The sequence below is a fragment of the Schistocerca gregaria genome, chromosome 8 (genome assembly GCF_023897955.1).
Source record: "Schistocerca gregaria isolate iqSchGreg1 chromosome 8, iqSchGreg1.2, whole genome shotgun sequence".
Lineage (NCBI taxonomy): Eukaryota > Metazoa > Arthropoda > Insecta > Orthoptera > Acrididae > Schistocerca > Schistocerca gregaria.
The window spans coordinates 70,594,202-70,611,247 of NC_064927.1; positions in this window are offsets into that span (position 1 = coordinate 70,594,202).

A 17,046-nucleotide genomic window follows, 5' to 3' on the forward strand; every position below is an offset into this window, starting at 1 on the left:
GGAACGATTCCGGAGGAGTGAGTATCAGATCGCCAAATTGAGAAGACATTGCAGTCAAAATCAAGATCGTCTCAGAAAATAGCTCAGGATGAGCCCGAGAAAAATAAGCCAAGAGTCGTATGCTGGCCCAATATCCGATAAGTTCGGTAGACCCCGACAGAAGCATGGAATTCAGAGTATTTCCCTCCCGTTAATAAGTAAGAAACTCATATATGTAGTGTAGAAGATGATAAAGGTCCCCGAAAGCCGAGCGTATACTGCATCCCATGAAAATGTGGCGTGCCTTACAGGGGCAGATGCAAGGAAAATCTGACTCAAACAGCCAAGAAAATCAGCTGTCGCTGAGCACTGCCTCGACCATAATCATAGAATGAAGTACAATGATACCAGTGTCGTAGTCCAGACGTCACGTTTCTGCGACAACAAAATTAAGGATTCTATCGAAATAATGGCGCAGGAAAAATTAAAGAAGAAAATGGTTCAAATGGCTCTGAGCACTATAAGACTGAGGTCATCAGTCTCCTAGAACTTAGACCTACTTAAACCCAACTAACCTAAGGTCACCACACACATCCATGCCAGAGGGAGGATTCGAACCTGCGACCGTAGCGGTCGCGCGGTTCCAGACTGTAGCACCTAGAACCGCTCAGCCGCTCTGGCCTGCAAACTAATGAAGAGGAAAGGCGTTTTCAATTTAAATTAAACACTCAATTTATTCAAATCTCAAGGGCAGTCACTGCTACTACAGCCCGGAAACGCTGAGAGAATTTACATTTAGCGATGTATCAGTGCGGGCTCTGGGAATCAAATGGGGTCAAAGGCCATAGAGGGCGTCGGAAGTCAAACTCGGCTATTAATAGCGGCCCGGGACGAACGGTAGTTCATAGTCTGGTGGGAGTCCAGAGGCGTAACTCACAACAGATGAAGAGGACGGCTGGGTCGCTTGTCCAGTTACAGTGCGTAGAATGTAAACAATAACTCGACTGAGCACCTGGAAGGACACCATTATTTGTTCACACCGAGTAAAACAGAGATACCACATACTTTGAAGGTCATGCAGGAGGAATGTTATTCGGCGTACATAGTTTAGTAAGAGCGCTCAGATCTGTAGTTTTAGCACACCAAAATACCAGGCTTTTTGGATGTCAAGAGCACAAAATGATTATTTTATATAGTTGATGGGAGAGAAGATGCGTACGGTGGAGGCGTTGGAACGAAAGCCACGCTGGGTGATGAGAAAAGGCAGTTTTTGAGAGACGACTAAATTTATTTACACTAAAAAGCTGTGATTCCGCGCTGATAGCTAGGTTCCGATATCAGGATTTTTCTTTTATGAACAGAATGTGATACGCGCCGGCCAAGCAGTACGGGAAGGTACGAGAAAGCCTAGAACTCAAGTTCTTTAGCCGCCTTGTGTTGGCGAAAAGAGTAGCTTGTAGTGGACACTGAGAGGATACTTTTTATCGGGGGCTGACAAATGGAACCATGTTAGGTCAACGTAAAAAAGCGTAATAAATATTATCATTAGCCAAAAAATATACTGTAAGACAGTGATTGACATCTGTAGTCAACATTGATCTGTGAAGAAGAAAATGAACAGTTGCAAATACATGTAGATATCTTTGACGATTATTAATGTGGAATGAAGTAATTTAAAACTTTTCTCTGTCTCACCGGTGTAATATTATGCTGAAGGTGCGCATCTGTCGGTAATAATTGTGTTTAACGATAATATGAGCGGTGTTTTAAATCAGATGTAGTTCTTCCTTATAATGTTTGATACGCTGTTCAAATGTACAGTGTTGGAAGTTGTACATGAAAGCGCTTCAGGAATTATTTTCTGCGATGTTCTTCAAGACATTATTTCAAAAAAAGAAATGATAATTGGCGTAAAGAAAAAATTAATCAGATAGTATTACACCGCGACGGAGTCCAGCTCTACTCTCATGTGGAAGTGATGTCCATCAACCCTATTAATAAATGAGCGAAAGAATAAATCACCTTTCCACATTGCACGCTAATGGGAAAGCGTCGATTTGACTGCCACTTCACTCACGAAGTTTTCTTTTCGTGTAACTGACCAAAACTCTACACGAACACCTATACAAACTGTGGTGTCACCGCCAGACACCACACTTGCTAGGTGGTAGCCTTTAAATCGGCCGCGGTCCGTTAGTATACGTCGGACCCGCGTGTCGCCACTATCAGTGATTGCAGACCGAGCGCCGGCACACGGCAGGTCTAGAGAGACTTCCTAGCACTCGCCCAGTTGTACAGCCGGCTTTGCTAGCGATGGTTCACTGACAAATTACGCTCTCATTTGCCGAGACGATAGTTAGCATAGCCTTCAGCTACATTATTTGCTACGACCTAGCAAGGCGCCATGATCAGTTTCTATTGATATTGTAAATCATGTACCGTCAAGAGCGACGTTCGTCATTAATGGATTAAAGTTAAGTATTCCACCAACTACGTCCGTTTTTCTCAATTTTAATTCCCTTGTCGTGTTCCAGACCTCACGCCAGCCTGCGTGAGCTAAAACGCGTGCATTTCGGCCTCCTTTAGTAACACGGTGTTGGCTCTCCTGCCAACCACAACACAAATAAAGTTTGTTTTCTAATTTTTTTTCTCTGCTGTGGTTTATAAGGCTATCTGGTCTGGAGCCAAGGCACAAGTGTGAAATCACACAATATTGCCCGACAATATTATCAAATGTTATTCGTAACACATATTTAGTAACATTTGTAAATGATATAAAAGTCTATTTAAATAACGAGATATTCGGCTAACGAAAGACAAGAGGATTATCCATTAGCATGATTTTACTTTCGTTCTACTGAATCTGTCACTGCAACGACGCATGGCGACCACTATTAGCATCTATAATAATCTGTTGCTCGATGTATGGGTAACAAGTCTTGGAATATTGAATCTGCGCTGCAGTTTTCTAGTACTGTAACGAAATCGCAATACGTGTTGCTAGGTGTTGAAGGATTTGTCACGGAGGATGGTTTCAAAGATTTCGTTGAAAACAAGCGTGAGATTGATGGTCCGCAGTTGATGCGGTTTTCTGCATGGAGTGGTGAGGCGTGAGTTTCTATTGTCTTGCAGAAGACCGACGCCACGGCAGTCGGCAAGTCGCATTTAATGGTTTGCTGCAGGATCGCATGACGTCACAAGGCGCGACACGGGACAACACCGACTCAAAGGATGGCCTCGCCGCTTGTTGGTGACGTCACGTCAGCTAGGCACGGCGAACGCCAGGTGTGTTGCAGGCGTACTCATAATGGTGGTGTCTCCCTCCCTGACACAGGAAAATGTGAAACTATTGGCGGTAGTTGACCAAGATACATTGTTCTGAGAGATTCCTGCAATCAATTAATTACACTTCTTAACAAAAAGTGTAGTCCTTAACTTAAATTTCCACCTGTTTGAAGAATTGGCATACAAAAACAACATCATGGTCCAGCAGAAACATAATTCGTGCTTTTTTACCTTATTTGTAAATCTGAGGAAGTTATGTTTGTCCTGTGTTGCTTTTACAGGAAACTGTGAACATACTGGTGCTCTTCTTTAGGTATCTTGGATAACTATGGGGTGAGGAGCACTGAATGTTAATGAAATATCTTGCGATTGTATACGTTGGGGGAGGGGGTGGGGGACAGAAGAAGAGGCAAAAGAGAGATACTTGTTGTATAAAATAATTTTTTTTACCTTATAGTTTCCCCTTTCAGTTGCAAGAGGGGAATATTTATCTTTTCTAATGTGCATATCTAAAAAACGTTTAAGCTCAGTAGTATTTTCGATGTATGAGGCTATTTTGTTTCCTGTTTAGAATTCCTTTCACTGAACACGACTGTAATCTAATGACTGGCAACAGTTGGACATTTACACATGTAAATTAGTTCATATTTCCAGTGACGATGTCAAACGAAAATAAATAAGTAAATAAGAGAAACGAGTTCATTGTAAGGGGGTGGGGTAAGTTTCGATTGCAAAATGGATCGAGTAAATATAGTTACTTGAATGTAAGATTTCCGAAGCTTGCAATGGGGCAAAGCATCTTCTCATATTGATCTACGTTTGTTGCGAAAGGATTCAGAAATACAGAACTGTGATCTTCATTTGTAGCTTTACGATAGTAAGAAAATCTCTCATCTGAATAAAACTGCAGAATCCAAAACAATACCAAACATTTTGTCCATAAATAAGGGATTTATAGTGATAAGCACGCCCAGGCGTTTCTGCCTACAAGAGACCTGGCGTTCGCCGTGCCTAGCTGACGTGATGTCACCAACATGCGCCGAGGCCTTCCTTTGAGTCGGTGTAGGACGGGGCCCCCGAGAAAGACGGACCCCGCAAGGAACTTGTGACGTCACAGTAGTCGGCTTGTCCTCCATACATCGCCAACGCTTGGTTCCGTGCAGGGTCCACAGGACACTGAAATTAGTGCTTACTAAATGTCTTTTTCGTGTGCTGTCGAGAGCTCACATGCATTTAAACACACGGACAATAATTATTAAACTCGTCTGAAGTAGTTACTCACACTGAAGACGGTTGCTTGCACTCATAAGACCTCCAGTGTCACATGCTACGATTTACACGCCACAGCCTGTCCTCGTGAGCTTCAGCACGAGATGCCGAGACTGCTGCTAAAAGCAATAGGAGGGCTTCGCTTCTCCTTTATTTCCTACAGCAAACAGTGTACGAAGGCTCTGTCTTGTTACTCATCATCCAACATAAATTTCGTCCCCGTCATCGACGATGGCCCTATTTTATCTAAATTGGTTTCTACGCACTTCATAATCGCTACCCTGTGACGTAACTATATGTACAAGTGCAATGGTTGTTAGCGTTGGCTTCGTTTCAGACATCAAAGGAATATTTCAATAACAGCATAGCTCTCAAAAAAATTTTGAAATGTTATCTTTTGGGACTTGACTGATAAGGTAAGCAGTCCCTAAGCTTACACACTACTTAACCTAAATCATCCTAAGGAAAGACACACACACCCATGCCCGAGGGAGGACTCGAACCTCCGCCGGGACCAGACGCACATTCCATGACTGCAGCGCCTTAGACCGCTTGGCTCATCCCCCATAGCCACAGCTCTCAGAAATTCCATTTGCTACATATCTTGGTACTCATAACAATCGCAAAATCTATTTCATAATTCACCATTGCTGTTAATTTTATTGTACGATTGTCTTACATATTATGAATCACTCGTATGTCCGTCGGCGCATTCCTGTTAAATGTCTTTACTCCCATTTCTTATTACATACTCGTGTAGTACGTAAACAAATATGAATGTTTTAGTTGGATCACTTTTTCCACTTTGTGATATATGGCGCTGTAATAGTCACAAACATATGGCTCACAATTTTAGACGAACAGTTGGTAACAGGTAGGTTTTTTAAATTAAAACACAGAACGTAGGTACGTTTGAACATTTGATTTCGGTTGTTCCAATGCGATACATGTACCTTTGTGAACTTAACATTTCTGAGAAAGTATGCTGTTGCAGAGTGATTACCTGTAAAAACCACATTAATGCAATAAATGCTCAAAATGATGTCCATTTGGCAATACGTTGTGAGCGTGTGGGTGTCTGCGCAACGGATTAATCTGAGATGTACCCTGTACCCTGTGGCTCCTGCAAGATGCAATTTCCACACCCACACTACTAAAGAAGGCAGACAGACGCTCCCAACTTTCTAAAGAGAATTGCTTGAAAAACTTTCTTCAATAAATATGTTCTGGAGTCGTCCGCTGTAAGGAAATGACACAAAAATTCACAAAATTTCTTACGTAACTAGTGGGATACTTGGGTACTGGAGTAGTGCTAGCCAGTGTAAGAAAAACATGGAACTAACAAAAATTATTATTTTTATTGCAAAAATTCTGAGAAAACACAATGGCACTTTTACTTATGAACTGAACAAGTTATTTCCGGGCTATTTTCGTAATGTGAAGTTACCTCTTAAGGATAGGATTCGCTAATGAAATTTCTATACAAAGTTTAAGATTGTTATTGACTTAGCAGAATGGCTGAGAGCTGCGCCTACTGAACTCGAATAATTATCCGTTAGAATGTTGCTAGGTACAGTCAAGGCTGTCGCGAGTGAAATGCAGTGGTGTACTGTTGTGGAGGAAATATGGGGCTCGCAAGAGCTGTAGCGCACAATATCGTAAGTTGTGATGACTGCTGTCCGTGCCGCTCGCTGCTGACAAATAAGATGAAAAGAAACAACGCAATATTCTAAATGCACAAGATAATTTTAAAGAAATGAGATTTTTGAGCGGGTATTTAGAATTATTTTAGGGCAGGTATGCGGCTTTAAACTTGTAGCATGTCACTGACGGAGTTGCCAGAGGCTAACGATGGCAGACCAATGCAATAAGGAAATCAGGCGCCCAATAGCATAGCGCTACCGTCAAGCACACGGCTGTAGCCACGCCACAACACTTAGGCACGTCAGTCCACAACAGCTCCCGAGCTGGAGCAGTGCGACAGCATATTTGATAGCTATGGGATGGCCATCAACTTGTGTCAACAACTTCAATGTAAGACGAGGACCCACAGTCCAATGTACTTTTAATTCTGTTTTACTCTATGGACTTCCCAACTATTTGTGATGGTATTTTGTCTTGTTCGTCCGTTTAATTTCATGACATAAACTTTACAACCTGACGATAAGAGCATTGTCTCTTGAAACGCGTTGTTAAAATATATGTATAAGAATCGCGGTTGAATGCTAACACTGATAACCAGTGTAACGATAACTGCTACCTCGACTCCACAATGGATTCTATTAAAATAAGATAACTCTCGATCTATCTGGATTGACCTTCGCCAATCAAACTCTCCCTACGCCTTGATGAAGTCAAGGACTCTTATTCGCCCCTAGTGTAACTATTGGCGTGGTACACCGGTCGGATAACCAGTCCACCAGGATACCACTCAAAAATTCGTTCGCAGGCGTTTAACTATGATCCTGTCCGTTCACACCGCACAATAAGTGTGGCGGCCAACACAGTGAACAGCGATTAATCGCAAAGACTCAATATAGAGTCGCACTCCGATTCGCTCTCGACGGACGTGCTCTCCCAGTGAAGTTCTGAGGAGAGACTTGTTCCTCGCTCTTTGAGTACACGTATGAGTGTATATGCTCTTGTTACGTGTTCTCGCTAGAAGAGCGACAACGGAACGGCCCCTTTCCATGCCAGACGTGAAGGGGTATATCTTCGGTCTCTTCCATTACGCCTTCAGCACAAGGTGTCAGGAATATCGTCTGCCAATCAGCATTGCTCTTCTAGAATGGGATAATGACGTTTCGTTTAAGGTGACCAATCCGGAAATCTGTAGCATCAGCTTTTGGCGTTTGCTGTCTCCCTGTGAAAACCTTTGAAACTGCGTTCTACGTTTGAAAAGAATGAGTAGGCTGGGCGATCCCACACAATGTAGAGGAATTTGCTTTTAAGCCAAACACGGGGTCGTTCTCCCTAACACTCGGCAAAGTCTGTCTGCTCTATGGGTGGTCGCTGGCCGACGCAAATAGGTTGACTCATTCTCTGAAGGGACCACCCTCCTGGCATGTAGTTTACCTCTCCCAAAGTAAAAGCTTTCGTGGTCATCGTGTCTTGAATGCGTCTGTGTACGCTAGCCTCGAGTATTTCAAGCTTGGTGCGCATTTGCGATTTACTTGTTATTTGCATATCGTTTACATGAATTCATAAAACATAGACTTTATCTTATCGAGTTTGAATAAAGCGTCTTGATGTGCAGAATATGATTGTGAGGGCGGAATATGTAAGCAATGAAGGTCAGGAGACCACGACGTCTTACAACGTGTAACGACACTCCTCTCAACAGCTCATGCATTGACAATGCACTGACGCATGTTGTCAGGCGTTGTCGGTGGATCACGATAGCAAATATCCTTCAACGTTCCCCACAGACAGAAAACTGGGGACGTCAGATCCAGTCAACGTGCGGGCCATGGTGTGGTGCTTCGACGACCAATCCACCTGTCATGAAATATGCTATTCAATGCCGCTTCAATCGCGCGCGAGCTATGTGCCGGACATCCATCATGTTGGAAGTACCGCGCCATTCTGTCATGCAGTGAAACATTTTGTAGTAATATTGGTAGAACTTTATGTAGGAATTCATCATCCATCGCACCATTTTGCCATCGACAAATTGGGGGGAAATTATCCTTCCTCCCATAATACCGTACCATACATTAACCCGCCAAGGTCGCTGATGTTCCACTTGTCGCAGCCATCGTGGATTTTCCGTTTCCCAATAGTGCATATTACACCGGTTTACTTTACCGCTGTTGGTGAATGACGCTTCGTCGCTAAATAGAACGCATTTATAGTATCAGTCCTCGTCCTGTAATTTCTCTTGTGCCCAATGGCAGAACTGTACACGACGTTAAAACCGTCGCCATGCAATTCCTGGTGCATAGAAATATGGTACCGGTGCAATCGATGTTGATGTAGCAGTCTCAACACCAACGTTTTTGAGATTTCCGATTCTCGCGCAATTTGTCTGCTACTGATGTGCGGATTATCCACGACAGCAGCTAAAACACCTTCTTGGGCATCATCATTTGTTGCAGGTCACGGTTGACGTTTGACATGTAGCGGAACGCTTCCTGTTTCCTTAAATAACGTAACTATCCGGCGAACGGTACGGACACTTGGATGATGTCGTCAAGGTTACCGAGCAGCTTACATAGCACACGCCCGTTGGGTATTTTGATAAGAATAGCAATACATCAACACGATATCGACCTTTCCCGCAATTGGTAAACGGTCCATTTTAACACGGGTAATGTATCACGAAGAAAATACCGTCCGCTGGCGGAATGTTACGTGATACCATGTACTTACACTTTCGTCACTATTTCAGCGTCATCTATCACAAAGAGAAAAAAGTGGTCCAACTAAAACATTCATATTTCTTTACGCACTACACGAATATGTAATAAAAAAATGGGGTTCCTATTTTTTTTAAAATGCAGTTGATATCCGTTTGACCTATGGCAGCGCTATCTAGCGGGCCAACCATAGCGCCATCTGGATTCCCCTTCAAGCTAGACGAGTTTCGTTCTTTGTAGTTTTTTTCGTTTGATGCTTATTTCGTGAAGATATTTGGTCCAGTCACTATCAATGGACCACCCTATATGTATATCATACATAATCCATGATGATTTTACAAGAGTAGTGATGTCCATACCTACAACCACTAGAACATGATTTGACTTTATTACCCACTATGAACGCTGTCAGCGGCGCGGAAAAGAGTTCGACAGTTAAGTGTGCATCAAGGAAACTCTTTGATGACTATTAATAACAAAAGGGGCGTCAGCATTGGTTGTTGAAGTAGAAATCTTTATTTATGTTGATCACTTACCTTATAAAATATCTGACAGGTACCAAAGTAAGTTTTAAATCTCAATTAAAATTCTTTCTTCTGGAGAACTCCTTCTAAGCCATAGGCGAATTATTTGTTTAAAAGCTGGTAGCCTGTAAATAAAATAATGAAATAAAAGTAAACCTACTTTTATATAATGTAGCGCTTGATCAGAACTGAAAAAATATGTTTGATTATTAATGTGAAAACAATTATGTATTATCCTGCAAACTGAGTCCTGCGGAATATGCAACTAAGTAATTACCTAACTAGAAAGTTAGCTTTATTCCCTCACTTACAGACAGCCCATTTCTAATCACTTCTTCGCAAGCGATTCAAAGTTCAGGCTGTTTACCTTCAAAAACCATTTTTCATTTAAAGAGGCCATCCTGAGATTATTTCAGAAGGCGGTGTGTTCCCGAGACACTCTCTTTGCATTTTTGATATCAGCAGTCTCCGCAGCCCTAGGTTCCTGGTTGGTGCTGATTCCGCGTGGCAGTTAAGATCTTACTTTTACTTTTTCGTGTCCGGAAACTACAATTTGTTTGCCCAGTATTGGGCAATGTCCAATGCTTCTTCTTTAGCTAGCCATAGATCGTCGAGGGTGCATCTGTGGGGGCAGGCGGGGCATTTTAGAAGATGTTGCATGTCCTGTCGATTGCCGCAGTCGCATTTGTCGTCATTTTCGTCCAACAAACCCCATTTGATGAGATTAGATTTCACAGGAGCCACCCCAGTTCTGATGTGGTTAAGCATTCTCCAGGTTTTCCAATCACCAGAAACGTCGCTTCGTGGGTCCTTTCTTAGTGGATAGTAGATGTGGGGGGGGGGGGGGGGGGCTCATCTAAGGCGCAACTTAGGAAACGGCGTCTGGATTTGAGTCTGCTGGGGCCACACTCTAGGCTAAATATTGAGTGACGGGCATCAAAGGTTTGTTTTAGCTTCTCGGTATGTTCATGAGCTTTCCTACGTAAGTCAGGGTTTGTGAAACCTGCTGCCCTGTGAAGATTTTCTCTGGGGGTTGGTTTCATGCAGCCTGTCACTATCCTGCATGTTTCATTTAAGCTAATATCTACCTTTTTGAATGGGCGGATCTGCACCATACCGGGCACGCATATTCGGCGGGTGAGAAGCACAAATCTTCTGCTGAAGTTCTGACCACGGTAGTTTTGGCACCCGATTTGCTATTGGATAGCTTTCGTATTAAGGAATTTCGTGCTTCTACTTTTTTGTGTGTTTTTGTTCTGTCCAGCATGACGCCAAGGTAGGTGGGAGTATCTGTGTGTTCTAGTAACGTTCCATCCCAGGTAACATTGAGCCTGTACTTTTCCTGCCTCGAGTTCAGATGGAATGTACTCACTTGAGTTTTGGAGGGATTGGGTTTTGGAGAATTCTCTTTGTAGTAGGTTGACATTGTAGAAAGGACGGTTTCTAGTTTCTCCTCGATGGCTTCAAACCTGTTGCCTTGAACTGTTATTGCCAGGTCGTCTGCATATACAAAAGTTTTGGTTTTTTCTGGAGTTGGCGGGTCATTTGTATATATGTTGAATACGAGTGGCGCCAACACGCTCCCTTCGGTGAGTCCATTTTTCTGATTCTTCCATCGACTCTTTTCCGCCTCAAGCATAACGAAGAACTGTCTATTTTGGATCAGGGATTCGATTATCTTGACTAGGTGGTAGCCTTTCAGGGTCTCGTAGGTTTTATGCAGTAGTGTCCGGTGATCCACTGTATCATAGGCGGAACTTAGGTCGACTAGTGCCAGCCCAGTGATTAGTTTATTCTCAAACCCATCCTCGATAAGTTCCGTCAATGCCAGAATTTGACTGGTACAGGACTTTCCACATCTAAAACCTGATTGGTGTGGAATTAGCTTCGCGTCAACGATCTTCTCTATTCTGTTGAGGATCAATCTTTCATAGAGCTTAAACAAGTGGCAGAGAAGGGTTATGGGTCGATAGCTCTTCGGAGACTCTGGGTCCTTCTCGGGTTTAAAGAGAGCCACCACTTTTGCCTTCCTCCACAGTTTCGGGATTTGAAAGGTTTCACGGCACACGTTAAAAAGTCAAAGTATCCAGTCCCTGGCGCTAAGGCAGAAGTTTTTAATCTGTTCCACGCAAATATCATCAAACCCCATTCTTCATGGTATTTATGCCATTGTTCAAATCTCTCATGGTAAATGGTTTCTGGAAGTTGGTGTTTTCCTTTGGAAGTAGGCGTGTCATTTTAGTTTTCTGACGTCTGGAGAACTTGCCGTTTAGAAGGAGTTGGTTGGCCACCGGGTTTGGAGTTACGTTGGCCTAGGCCTTGCTTAGCCTTGGGTCACCATCCAGTTTCTTAGTCAGGTTCCAGGCTATTTTGCTACTGTGGGACATATCCATTCTTTCTAGGGTTGCTATCCACTTTTTCTCGCGTGCCTCGCTGAGGGCTGACATTAAAGCTGTGCCGCAGGTGATGGTTTCGTCGCTGAATGGGTCTTCCGGGAACAATACTTGATACTTCTCCAGATGAGAGCCCTGGGATATAGTGTTGTCCTCAGCCCCTAGGAATATAGCGTCTGGATACCTTTCGCAAAATCTCAACAAAGACAATTATTTGGTGTTGGGGTCAGACTGGCTAATTCCTCATCCAGCACTTGGGAATATTCTGACCACCTAGCCTTTTTAAAGTTGAATCTCCTACGGAAAGATATTTTGGTTGTTTTGATTGTTGAGTGGACTTGGATTCCAATAGGTCGATGTTGTGTCTTTGGGATTGCATCATATACTCTTTTGCAGCAGGTGTCGTAGATGCTCCGGCTGACGAAGCAAATATCGGGATTGTAACCTCGCTTCCAAATTTTGCTGTTGAAGGTGCAGGGGAGCTTGGAGTCGTGGAGGAGTGAGAGGTTATTTGCCTCGGTCCATTGTTCTAGCAGCTGACCATTGGCGTCTGTCTCGTCGTAGCCACAGGTGGTGCTGTGGCTGTTAAAGTCGCCCACAACGAAATGTGTCCTTTGGTAGTTGAAGCTTTCTGGTGTTGAAATGTGTAAGTTCTGGCCTGGGGGTTGATATACGGAGCATATTGTAAATGATCCACTCTCTATGGCTAACACTTCGATGTTGTTGGTGGTTGTCTTACTCGTGGAAGAGAGCAGCATCTCGGGTCTGGTAAATATTGCGCTCCCATACCTTTTGTAAGGTGCTTCTACTGCCAAGCGCATTCCTTTGATATTGGGTCTGTTTGCTGTTTCATCTCTATGCGTTTCTTGCAGGCACAGTACGTCCTACTTTTCTGATTGGCATAGTTGCGATATTACATCCTCCTTATTCTTGGTGATTCCCTCGACGTTCAGGCTGACGATCGTCAGGGTTGGCCCTGAAGAGGACCTGTTTTTGTTTTTGGCTTTTGATTTCATTGGTTTCCGGTGGTGGAAGGTTTGGCCGTTCTATGATTGGGCAACATTTCCGGGTAGCGCCGGCATTTTAATTTCTTCTATGTAGCATGTAAGTAAAATGCACACATGGAGGCACCTTCCTTGCTCCCCAGTTAAGGTCAGTTACCCATCCGAAAGGTGATGTGGTTGCCTCCAGTCTCGACCTGCTCGCGTCTTCTTCTGTCTTTCTTTCCCTTTTTTTTTTAAAAAAAAAAAGAAGCATGGCTTCTCCTCTTCTTAAAGTGAAAGTTGAATTTATTTAAATGGTATTCGAGTCTGTTTTCAGTTCCGATGTTTTCAGTTCCGAGCGCTTAAGTTCAGTAATAATGTAGTTTTAGCAATCACCGCAGTAAGAGGCGAAAGTTAAAAATGCCCTACAAAATTTAAGTTAAAAGCATAGGCATGATAAGAGCAGTATGGGAGTTTGCATCTGACAGCACTAAAAACTTCTACCAATAGCGCTGTTAACAATACAACTGAACAACAATTTTAAAAGCTGCACACTGGTATATAGGCTCCATAGGTAGCGCTACTGAAACATAAAACCACTTATGTATAAATTAAACCATCGATCACCGATCCAAATATATTCTTCAGTTTCCCTACAGACTCTACTCCTCGTAGAACTTGCTTCCTGACAGATTTTCTTTTTAATGTTAGTATTAACCGCAATAGACCTGATGCAATTATATACCGATTAGCCCAGAATGAATACAATTCTCAGACTCACTGTTTAACAATGTCTTATAGTTTGTCCTGGTTCCTGACAAAACAGCGGGAGGCCTTGAATGGCACTTTTAGTTGATGTGCGATCATTAATTCGTGCCTGCACTGTACTCACATTAGTTTCACACGAACTTAATTTCCCGGTACACAAAGGTACCAGCTCAGACGTTCTTTGTAGCGTGTGACACCTTTTTTCATAATTATTACTTGCTGTCTTTTTCCCATCACTCAGCAACCGTTCCGCTCCTACACATCATAAATTAATATTTTTATGCCATATAAGAAAAACACAGGTAACTCGATCGTTACAGGTGCACGTGACACAATTAACACGACTCCTTTCGACACACGATTTGGATCCATATCGTGTAGCAGTAGCTGAAATCGCTCTTAAAATTATTGTTAGTGTGTCTATGGCTATTCGTTGTATAGAGCCTAAAACCTATGTCTCTTCCTCCTTTCAGATCTTACTTGGCGCTGATCTGGGTGGGGTTCCAGTAGCACTGTCCAGTACCAGGTGTGACCTCGCAGTGGCTTACTTAAGCCCGAGATGACGAACCCAGAATTCATCTGAGTCACGAGGTCGTCTTCGGATCAGTCAGCGGATCTAAATTACCTCGCCCTTAAACTTCCTTTTGTTTTTCTTGTGTGTAACAGCAGTTGAAGTGTTTAGGTCATGCTCAACAAATGACTCCGCAGTAACAGTAATCCAACATCCGCGATACGTCTGTCTGCCGTCGACTTCTAAAATGTACGAATGAATGAAGACACTGGTCATTTTGTCCCGAGTCATATGCGCAAAACAACACGACATAGCAGATAGAGAGACTGGCTCTGTGAGATTCGGATCGTCATTAAATCGTGATAGATGCAGATATGTTGCTCGCACATTACGACAATGAGCTTACAAGTCGTGTCACTTTCACCCTACTTTTACTTCAAAATGCAAATTGTTTCGAGCTTGATTTTTTTGAATGAAACTGCACTATTTTCACTTACCAATACTGAGCTAAAATTGTCTATTTCAAATACAGGGCAGATCGTAAGAGCGTGCAAAAATTTAACAGTACATAGATAATGCTCCACTGAACAACTTAATATAGCATTATTCTTTTTTCATGCTTTTAACAACTAACATGTGTACAAGTTTACACGTACACGTACTGTGCGGTTTATTTACGTGTACATCCCTGATTACTGGGAAGTCATTATGCAGGTTCTATTAACTTTACTTGCCCATAATGTATCTCTGTTGTATCGTACTTACGTTGTCGGATGGCAGAGCATGCTGTGAATCAACGACAGATCCATTCATAACTCAGTGCTATTGAGAGACGTGCAGTACAACACGATGGAGCACTACCGTCACAGCTTCGCAGAACTCTCTGACACGCAGCTTGTGTATGGGCAAATACGTTGCGATACTCTCGCTGCGGAAAGGCTGTACAGGGAACGATTTCCTAACAGCTGTCATCCGTCACGACCAGTATTCATCTCTCTCTATCGATGAATGCCAAAATTGTAACTGCCTGTGGTATCAGGGTGCGTCAGAATCTTATTCGCCGATGTCATGCTTGCACTGAGGTTGATGGCGTCAGTTTCAGCACTTTTGTAAGACAGAGTACAAATGGTATGTTCGTTGTGTCGGTAATGGTATTTGCAGTTAACTATAACTAATGTAATTAAAAAAGTACACACTAATGTGATTTTATTTGTATTACCTCCTTACGCTGCCTTTTCCAACCGCAGGTTACCTACCTTAAATTGTTAAATGGAGCAGTACCTATGTCCTGTTAAGTTTTTGCACGCTCTCATGGAAACACACTGATAATCTAAGACAAAAAGAGCGACACACCACGAAGTAATTATCTGGATGGGATGGAAATCGGTGAATGTGATGTACGTGCACGGACAAACAAATGAAAACAATTTCAGAAAAACTGGGCACGCGCGAGCAGGAGTCGCGCACTGAGCGTTCCGTACCAACTTAATTATGTATACACAGACAGTGGGTCCACTCCGGCAGTCAGTAATGTCGACAGCTGCTGCCTGTCATCGACATTGGTACTGGAAACATAACGCTGCCAGAGCTTCCAAGATTTCGAGAATGTATTAATTTCAATAACATAAATGTTATCTCACTAGGGGTAAGATAGTTACTGCCTACAGGAAAATTAAAGAGACCTTTGGAGGAAAGAGGACCACTTGTATGAATATTAAGAGCTCAGATGGAAACCCAGTTCTAAGCAAAGAAGGGAAAGCAGAAAGGTGGAAGGCGTACATAGAGGGTCTACACAAGGGCGATGTACTTGAGGACAATATTATGGAAATGGAAGAGGATGTAGGTGAAGATGAAATGGGAGATACAATACTGCGTGAAGAGTTTGACAGAGCACTGAAAGACCTGAGTCGAAACAAGACCCCCGGAGTAGACAACGTTCCATTGGAACTACTGACGGCCCTGGGAGAGCCAGTCCTAACAAAACTCTACCAACTGGTGAGCAAGATGTATGAGACAGGCGAAATACCCTCAGACTTCAAGAAGAATATAATAATTCCAATCCCAAAGAAAGCAGGTGTTGACAGATGTGAAAATTACCGAACAATCAGTTTAATAAGTCACAGCTGCAAAATACTAACGCGAATTCTTTACAGACGAATGGAAAAACTAGTAGAAGCCGACCTCGGGGAAGATCAGTTTCGATTCCGTAGAAATGTTGGAACACGTGAGGCAATACTGACCCTTATCTTAGAAACTAGATTAAGGAAGGTCAAAACCTACGTTTCTAGCATTTGTAGACTTAGAGAAAGCTTTTGACAGTGTTGACTGGAATTCTTTAAAATTCTTAAGGTGGCAGGGGTAAAATACAGGGAGCGAAAGGCTATTTACAATTTGTACAGAAACCAGATGGCAGTTATAAGAGTCGAGGGACATGAAACGGAAGCAGTGGTTGGGAAGGGAGTGAGACAGGGCTGTAGTCTCTCCCCGATGTTATTCAATCTGTATATTGAGCAAGCAGTGAAGGAAACAAAAGAAAAATTCGGAGTACGTATTAAAGTCCATGGAGAAGAAATAAAAACTTTGAGGTTCGCTGATGACATAGTAATTCTGTCAGAGACAGCAAAGGTTCTTGGAAGAGCAGTTGAACGGAATGGATAGTGTCTTGAAAGGAGGATATAAGATGACCATCAACAAAAGCTAAACGAGGATAATGGAATGTAGTCGAATTAAGTCGGGTGAAGCTGAGGGAATTAGATTAGGAAGACACTTAAAGTAGTAAAGGAGTTTTGGTATTTGGGGAGCAAAATAACTGATGATGGTCGAAGTAGAGAGGATATAAAATGCAGACTGACAATGACAAGGAAAGCGTTTCTGAAGAAGAGAAGTTTGTTAACATCGTGTATAGATTTAAGTGTCAGGAAGTCATTTCTGAAAGTATTTGTATGGAGTGTAGCCATGTATGGAAGTGAATCATGG